Source organism: Triticum aestivum, chromosome 7D, assembly GCF_018294505.1.
Source record: "Triticum aestivum cultivar Chinese Spring chromosome 7D, IWGSC CS RefSeq v2.1, whole genome shotgun sequence".
Classification (NCBI taxonomy): Eukaryota; Viridiplantae; Streptophyta; class Magnoliopsida; order Poales; family Poaceae; genus Triticum; species Triticum aestivum.
In genome coordinates, this window is record NC_057814.1 from 633,831,075 (window position 1) to 633,841,060 (window position 9,986).

Here is a 9,986-nt window from a genome sequence, read left to right on the forward strand (position 1 = left end):
AGTGCAATCTATGATGTTTCTTACTGATTTACCACTATAGTTTTGGGGTTATGCATTAGAGACAGCTGCATTCACGTTAAAAAGGGCACCATCTAAATCCGTTGAGACGACACCGTATGAACTGTGGTTTGGCAAGAAACCAAAGTTGTCGTTTCTTAAAGTTTGGGGTTGCGATGCTTATAAGAAAAAGTTTCATCCTGATAAGCTAAAACCCAAATCGGAGAAATGTGTCTTCATAGGATACCCAAAGGAGACAGTTGGGTACACCTTCTATCACAGATCCGAAGGCAAGATATTCGTTGCTAAGAATGGATCCTTTCTAGAGAAGGAGTTTCTCTCGAAAGAAGTGAGTGGGAGGAAAGTAGAACTTGATGAGGTAACTGTACCTGCTCCCTTATTGGAAAATAGTTCATCACAGAAATCTGTTCCTGTGACTACTACACCAACTAGTGAGGAAGCTAATGATGATGATCATGTAACTTCAGATCAAGTTACTACCGAACCTCGTAGGTAAACCAGAGTGAGATCCGCACCAGAGTGGTACGGTAATCCTGTTCTGGAGGTCATGTTACTTGACCATGACGAACCTACGAACTATGAGGAAGCGATGATGAGCCCAGATTCCGCAAAAATGGCTTGAGGCCATGAAATCTGAGATGGGATCCATGTATGAGAACAAAGTGTGGACTTTGGTTGACTTGCCCGATGATCGGCAAGCCATAGAAAATAAATGGATCTTCAAGAGGAAGACGGACGCTGATAGTGGTATTACTATCTACAAAGCTAGACTTGTCGAAAAAAGGTTTTTGACAAAGTTCAAGGTGTTGACTACGATGAGATTTTCTCAGTCGTAGCGATGCTTGAGTCTGTCCAAATCATGTTAGCAAATTGCCAAATTTTATGAAATTTGGCAAATGGATGTCAAAACTACGTTCCTTAATGGATTTCTTAAAGAAGAGTTGTATATGATGCAACCAGAAGGTTTTGTCGATCCTAAAGGTGCTAACAAAATGTGCAAGCTCCAGCGATCCATCTATGGACTGGTGCAAACATCTCGGAGTTGGAATATACGCTTTGATGAGTTGATCAAAGCATATAGTTTTATACAGACTTGCGGTGAAGCCTGTATTTACAAGAAAGTGAGTGAGAGCACTACAGCATTTCTGATAAGTATATGTGAATGACATATTGTTGATCAGAAATAATGTAGAATTATTCTGCAAAGCATAAAGGAGTGTTTGAAAGGAGTTTTTCAAAGAAAGACCTCGGTGAAGCTGCTTACATATTGAGCATCAAGATCTATAGAGATAGATCAAGACACTTGATAAGTTTTTTTCAATGAGTACATACCTTGACAAGATTTTGAAATAGTTCAAAATAGAACAGTCAGAGAAAGAGTTCTTGCCTGTGTTACAAGGTGTGAAATTGAGTAAGACTCAAAGCCCGACCACGGCAGAAGATAGAAAGAGAATGAAAGTCATTCCCTATGCCTCAGCCATAGGTTCTATAAAGTATGCCATGCTATGTACCAGATCTATTGTATACCCTGCACTGATTTTGGCAAGGGAGTACAATAGTGATCTAGGAGTAGATCACTGGACAGCGGTCAAAATTATCCTTAGTGGAATAAGGATATGTTTCTTGATTATGGAGGTGACAAAAGGTTCGTCGTAAAAGGGTTACGACGGTACAAGTTTTGGCACTGATCCAGATGACACTAAGTCTTCATCTAGATACATATTGAAAGTGGGAGCAATTAGCTAAAGTAGCTCCGTGCAGAGCATTGTAGACATAGAAATTTGCAAAATACATACGGATCTGAATATGGCAGACCCGTTGACTAAACTTCTCTCACAAGCAAAACATGAGCACACCTTAGTACTCTTTGGGTGTTAATCACATAGCGATGTGAACTAGATTATTGACTCTAGTAAACCCTTTGGGAGTTTGTCACATGATGATGTGAACTATGGGTGTTAATCACATGGTGATGTGAACTATTGATGTTAAATCACATGGCGATGTGATCTAGATTATTTACTCTAGTGCAAGTGCGAGACTGAAGGAAATATGCCCTAGAGGCAATAATAAAGTTATTATTTATTTCCTTATTTCATGATAAATGTTTATTATTCATGCTAGAATTGTATTAACCGGAAACATAATACTTGTGTGAATACATAGACAAACAGAGTGTCACTAGTATGCCTCTACTTGACTAGCTCATTGATCAAAGATGGTTATGTTTCCTAGCCATAGACATGAGTTGTCATTTGATTAATGGGATCACATCATTAGGAGAATGATGTGATTGACTTCACCCATTCTGTTAGCTTAGCACTTGATCGTTTAGTATTCTGCTATTGCTTTCTTCATGACTTATACATGTTCCTATGACTATGAGATTATGCAACTCCCGTTTACTGGAGGAACACTTTGTGTGCTACCAAACGTCACAACGTCACTGGGTGATTATAAAGGTGCTCTACAGGTGTCTCCGAAGGTACTTGTTGGGTTGGCGTATTTCGAGATTAGGATTTGTCATTCCGATTGTCGGAGAGGTATCTCTGGGCCCACTCAGTAATGCACATCACTATCAGCCTTGCAAGCATTGTAACTAATGAGTTAGTTGCGGGATGATGTATTACGGAACGAGTAAAGAGACTTGCCGGTAACGAGATTGAACTAGGTATTGAGATACCGACGATCGAATCTCGGGCAAGTAACATACCGATGACAAAGGGAACAACGTATGTTGTTATGCGGTTTGACCGATAAAGATCTTCGTAGAATATGTGGGAGCCAATATGAGCATCCAGGTTCCGCTATTGGTTATTGACCGGAGACGTGTCTTGGTCATGTCTACATAGTTCTCGAAACCGTAGGGTCCGCACGCTTAACGTTTCGATGACAGTTATATTATGAGATTATATGTTTTGATGTACCGAAGGTTGTTCGGAGTCCCGGATGTGATCACGGACATGACGAGGAGTCTCGAAATGGTCGAGACATGAAGATTGATATATTGGATGACTATATTCGGACACCGGAATGGTTCCGGGGGTTATCGGATATATACCGGAGTACCGGGGGGTTACCGGAACCCCCCTCCCCCCGGAGGCTATTGGGCCTCATGGGCCCAATTGGTGGAAGAGGAGAGGCGGCCAAGGGGCAGCCGCGCGCCCCTCCCCCCCCCCCAAGTCCGAATTGGACAAGGAGGGGGGGCGGCGCCCCCCCTTTCCTTTCCCCCTCTCTCCTTCCCTCTCCTCTCCTAGTCCAACAAGGAAGGGATGGAGTCCTACTCCCGGTGGGAGTAGGACTCCTCCTGGCGCGCCTCCTCCTGGCCGACCGCACCTCCCCCCTTGCTCCTTTATATACGGGGGCAGGGGGGCACCCTAGACACAACAATTCATCTCTTGGATCTCTTAGCCGTGTGCGGTGGCCCCCTCCACCATAATCCACCTCGATAATATCGTAGCGGTGCTTAGACGAAGCCCTGCATCGGTAGAACATCATCATCGTCACCACGCTGTCGTGCTGACGGAACTCTCCCTCAAAGCTCGGCTGGATCAGAGTTCGAGGGACGTCATCGAGCTGAACGTGTGCTGAACTCGGAGGTGCCGTACGTTCGGTACTTGATCGGTCGGATCGTGAAGACATACGACTACATCAACCGCGTTGTGCTAACGATTCCGCTTTCGGTCTACGAGGGTACGTGGACAACACTCTCCCCTCTCGTTGCTATGCATCACCATGATCTTGCGTGTGCGTAGGATTTTTTTTGAAATTACTACGTTCCCCAACAGATGCCTCTGCCTCCTCCTCCTCCTCCGGCGAGTCAGGGCACTCCGCCTCCTCCTCCGGCGAGTGATCAGGGCACTCCGCCTCCTTCTCCGGCACGTGGCGGCACTCCGCCTCCTTCTCAGCCTGCGCCAGCGCCTTCAAGCAGCCCGCCTCCTCCTCCGCCTCGTCAGCAAGGGCGGAAGAGACCTGCCGCCGCTCCAGCTGCTCCGGTGCGTCATAGCCCTCCGCCTCATAAGCAAGGAAAGAAGACAGCCGCTCTGTCTGCTCCGGCGTGTAGCAGTACAGCCAGAGCCGGGAGGCAATACAGATTTGGTCCATCTCTCAAGCCTGTAGAGAAGTTACCATACGAGATGACCGCGGAGGAAAACGAGGAGATCTGTCAAGCCTATGTGAAGGACTTCTTTGAAACGCAAAGAGCTAAGAAACATCCACCTCCGGAGGAGAAGATAGATGCGGTGAAAGAAAAGCGCACTATCGCTGCCCTGAAGAAACCACCACTGTCTCAGCCGAAAAACAACTATGAGCGCATTATTGAAAGGACATATCAGGAAGCGGTCGAGAAGTACTTGCAGTGATCGAAGGTTAGCAGAACGACGAGCTGGGAAAAAAATTGCCCAGCTCGGCGAACAAGCGAACCAATCGTGCCCCCCGCTCAAGGTGTCTAGCGATATCGTCGCTAATCATCCGGGGATCTTGCCCGGTACCAATCCTGCAGATTACATGCACGACGACGATGCACATTTTGATATAATGGCAGTGGACGAACACAAATACCAGTACGGGAAGCCTCTCGTCAAAGATGGAAGTCCTCCTCTAACAACGATGATGCGAAGATTCCATGATTGGTACATGAAAACCTACAGAGAGTCTGGGGGAAGGACACTTTGACGCTGAGAGTTAAAGAGGAGCACAACCTCGTTGGAATTGATCTGTTGTCTATTCCAATTGAGGAGTTCTTCCAGTTTTTCAATCAAAAGGCCCTCGATAAATTAACGGTCACTTGCTATTATCTGTAAGTATAACTTCTGTCATTAAGTCTCTATATATAGCTCAGCTCTTTCAGATTTATAATTATCCTCACTATATTATGCAGATTGAAGATCGTCGAATGCAGAAAAGCAGAAATCTATGATATTGGGTTCATTAACACAAATCTCATAGATGAATTTACGGTTAAATTTCAAGCCAAAGAAACCAAGGCCTACTTGCTCAAATCGTTGCTAATAAATCAAAACAAAGATAAAATACTCTTTCCTTACAACTTTGAGTGAGTGTTACTGTCTTGTGCATATTCGGTTTCCCTTATTGCTCGAGCTTATAGTAATGTAATTGATGAGATATGCATGCGTGCGCAGCTTCCACTATATTCTCCTGGAGATTAAGCTTGAGCAGGGACTAGTAACCGTCTTAGACTCGAGACGAACAGATCCCGAGGCCTATGCGGGCATGACTAAATGCTCAGGAAGTAAGTTCAATCGATCATTATCGCACCATATCGGCAACTTTTTGTTCATTTCCTGATATCAAGTAATTGTTTTCTTTGTCTCGCAGGGTTTGGAAACTATTCACCGCTCAAGCTCCGGGACTGCCGGGGGAGCTGCGATTTACATACCCGAAAGTAAGTACTGCTAGCTAGCTAGTTCCGCGCATCTCCTGTTGATTCTAGCTACTTTCATCAATATCATTTATAGTGATTCCTTATCAGTTTGATTGACCTCTGTTTCTCGTAAAGTGCTTGTGGCAGGAACAAGGGAATGATTACTGTGGATACTACGTCTGCGAGTTCATCTACAACGCGACGGCCAAGAATAAGCGAGGCTACTCTAAAAGACAATATGATGTGCGTAAGCAATAATATTCACAATTTCATTTTATTACCATCATTTGTGTTGAGTTTCATTCATATATATGTATTGACCCCCTTCTTCAAATTAGACGTGGCAGATGCGGGATGAACTCCTAGCACAAGATCGCATGAAAGCAATTCAAGAGGAATTGGCGGGATTCTTTCTTGATCATGTCATCAATAAAGCCGGAGAATACCATGTGGAAGTTGAGTTCAGATATTAGGGGATTGTAAGAGATCTTATATTGTATATATGTAGCCAGTAGCGTCGGATAGATATATGAAAACTTGTTGTTCGACCAATCTCTCAGAGAAGGAGAGGTCGATATCACTTCTCTCTGTATGCATATGTTCATGACGATCTTCTGTACTTAATGGTTTCCTTCATTAATTTGCTTACTAGCTATAGCGTGTCGAGTCCTCTCTATACGTATAGTACGTAGCGTCGACCAAGCACGGAGATAAGAGAGGACACTTCTCTCTATTAGCTAGCTAACACAATATATGAAACAACTAAATTAACCCTACAAATCCCCCCCAAAACCCCCAACCCCCCCCCCCCTCAAAAAAAACAAAAACCCTAGCCCCTGAACTGCTGACGCGTGGTAGCTTATTGGTCCCGGTTGGTGCTACCAACCGGGACAAAAGGCCCCCTGCCAGGGCAAGCCGCAGCGGCCACGTCGAGCACAATCTGTCCCGGTTGGTACAAGAACCGGGACTAAAGTTGTAGGGCTTTAGTACCGACCCTTTGGTCCCGGTTCCCGAACCGGGACAAATGGGCCTTATGAACCGGGACAAATGGCCCTTTTTCTACTAGTGCTACTTGAGAGGAAATATATGAGCAAGCCTTGAACCTACACCTCGGATCCCCTCTTAATAGTGCGGGATCCCTATTACTCAAGAAATATATAACAGAGCACGATGCTTCGTCTTTGTTTGCTCCTTTCCTCATTGATTAATTGCTTGAGTAATATCTTATATGATGTGATCATGATGCACAATACAAAACCAGAGGACTGATGACCTGTGTATATACTTAGCAAACAAGGTTATTCCCCTATATGTAAATTTGTCATCAACATCAAAATTATTCTTAAGAGCAAGATTGCACTTTCAACATCATCACATCATCACATCAGTTGGGAAGGGGAGTCAGGACTTTCGCGAGGGCAGCATGTTGCCCCCTGATCTTGTAGTCCTCGCCATGGATGCTACATCTTCTGCATGAGCTAGAAGGTGAACGAAGTAGCCGTACTTTGCCTTTGGCTTGGTGGTGCAGTAGGGGCAGCACCAAATGTTGGTTGTGCGCTTGTAGTAGTAATCATCTCCCTTGGCCCTGATCTTCTCCTCTTCCTTCGCTTTGAAGGATGCGAAGTTGCAGTTGTCCACATGCACATGTTCTCCAGAGACATACTGCACTCACGAATGAATTACATTAATACATTATAGATTCATATACACCATGTCAAAGGAACTAAATGAACAATCTAAATTTCTAGTAGGCTTACCTCATACTCTTCGTCGTCACTATACCCTGGATCGTACGGGTCCTTGAACCCAGTAAGGTCGAGCTTCCTCTTTTTCCCCCAACCATCATCCTCCTGAATATACAATTACATCCATCACTAGTAAATACCCAATTGAAAATTTTGATATGCACACATGACACATTGATCATAGGATAATATACTATGATCCTATTTGCATTTTCCATTGTCATGCACACACATTGAACAACAGAGCTAATATAACTACATATTGTGGACAAATTTATATACTAACGAATCAAATAACTTCTTAATCAATGGATTCCATTTGGGCATATGACATTCAAAACAACAATCTACGTAGCATTCAAAAACAAATCTAATAGGGACCCAATCTAATAAGCATACATGTATGTAGCATTAAAAAACCCAATGTGTGTTGCATTTAAAACAAGGGAAACAAATCTAATAAGCATACATTTGTGTAGTATTGAAGCACAGAGATCCCTATCTCTCATACAGATCTATCTAGCATTTTTGCAACGAATGTAATCCAAAAAACCCTAGTACAAAAACCCCCATCCCCCCATACAGAAAACCCCGGCCCATCCGTCAAACCAACTACTCTAACCATCTGTACTACCGTGCGAATCACAATCTAACCAATGCAACTAACTCTACAAGCTAATATCCTAAATATTGAAACTAACAAGCAAGTGCAAATACCTCCTGCTCCTCGCCAGGCTGCGCATCGGGATGGACTACGCCACTCGATGCCATCACCTTCTGCTCCGACAGTGCTGAGGCGCAGCCCGCCACCTCCTTCTCCACATCTGTAGCGGTTGCGAGTTTTCCTGCACCATAGTGGATGCCGCCAACGTCCTTCACTTCATCCGCGGTCACCGCGCCCTACAGCTCCACTACATCTCCGGCCGCTGCACCGGCGTCGCCACGAGCGTCCGCCATCGGACAGATGGAGGCAATGAAGGTGAGGAAGAGGATGCGGTGGGGGACAGCGAGACGGTGCGGTGGAGGCAATGGAGGAGAGTGAGACGACGTGGTGGGAGAGAGGAAGACAATGCGGCAGGGAGGGGATTTGGTGGAAATGGTAGGGGCGATGCGCCGGGAGGTGGTCCCCCCTGTTTATACGATGGGACGTTTCGGGCATGTCCCATGGACACGTGCTACCCCACGACTGCGGTCAGTTGCCTGCGCCCACGTATACGAATACCACTGTACGGTCAGCATATGAAACCACTATACAGGTTCGTGCAGGGCGGCGCGGGAGTGGCCCCACTCGTCAGAGTTAACTGTCAAAGGTGGACTCGGCCCTACACGGCCCCACTCGTCAGAGTTAACGGTCAAAGGCATTGACCCGATGGCAACATCAGTTGTAACCTGTTCTGAGGGTTTCGGGCAAGGGAGTGGGCAAAAGTGGGCAAAAGTTAAGAGCGCGGGGATGAATGAGTAGAGCTAAGGAACCAGGGGCACATATGTAAAAAAACCATATTTCAATACACCATAATGTGATAGGGATTGATTCTTCTTTGAGAGAGAAAATCCATCAAGGGCAATTCTTCCCAATCCAAGGAATCATCCTCGATTTGCGAGCATATGGCCCTTCTGGTCCATCCTCATGTTATGGTCCTCTCACCTGGTGAGGGTTGAATAGGAAACCGGGTGAGACATTGCCCCTCCACATCTTGTCGGCAGTAGCTCAGAGCCAAGTCCTCGGTCTTATTTGGCAGCATTATTTCTTCATGCATTCTCTTGCCATTCAAAGTACGGGAGGTTCGAGTATAACAAACACTTGTTCAAGCATGGTTCATCTCCATGATCTTACTTTCTATTTTATTACCTGATTTGTCGTGTACTTATTGAGTCTTTGGACTCACCTCTCATGGACTTTGTTTCAGGTACATTACTATGAGGCTTTGCAAGTAGTCGGAAGGGCGTAGCTCTCATCGGTGTTCACTCACAAATTTCACACCCCTTTCATTCATCTAGCTCGATCATGATAACCATCATATTTAGTTCAAGATTCTTGATAGCTAGGATCTACTATGTTTGTTCCCATGACCGCTATGTTTGTTTACAAGGTTGGTTGGAGTTTACGGGTTCCCAACATATATGTTTGTGTGCTCGGAACAGTTGGTTTCATGCTCTATTTTCTTGTCAAACTTCCACTCCCCAATAGGTCGTTCCATGCTCTATTTTCTACCATCACACTGCTACTAGCCCGTGTTTTCATTCAACTCCCAGCTGAACTCTCACTGAATTGCTTCTTGTTTCCAGCATAGTTTTAGCACTATGATCGAGATAACATTTGGTGCTCACCTTCTTTGGGGTTGCCAAAACATTGATGCTCACCTTCCACTCCCCCTTTGCTCACCTTCTTGTGGCCAGTCAATCAATCATGTGAGACGTTGGGAATTCGGAAGAAAACGACGACCTGCACAATGTTTTGCAAACCGGTGGATTATGAGCAGAATACAACTGTAAAGCGAAACCGGCCGTAAAATTTACACGCCAAAATGACACATCCCAAGTAGATCGCTCGGTTTCTATCACAGTTGTATGTTTTACGCATGTAATTCGCTGGAAACCAGCAATCCAAGCACGGCCTAAGACATGACAGAACAAACTCAGCAAACTTCCAATATTCACCGGACTGATCGACCGACTGACGACAATTTGTACAATGCAAGGTATAAAAAATGTTCATAAGCTTGACCCAACCATTGGTATAAACAGAAGTTTTGATGTAGCTAAGGAGTCCCGTTTATTGGACTGAAACGTAACGAGTTTTGACATAGCTGATGAAGAGTGTAGGAAGAAGTGTATGATAG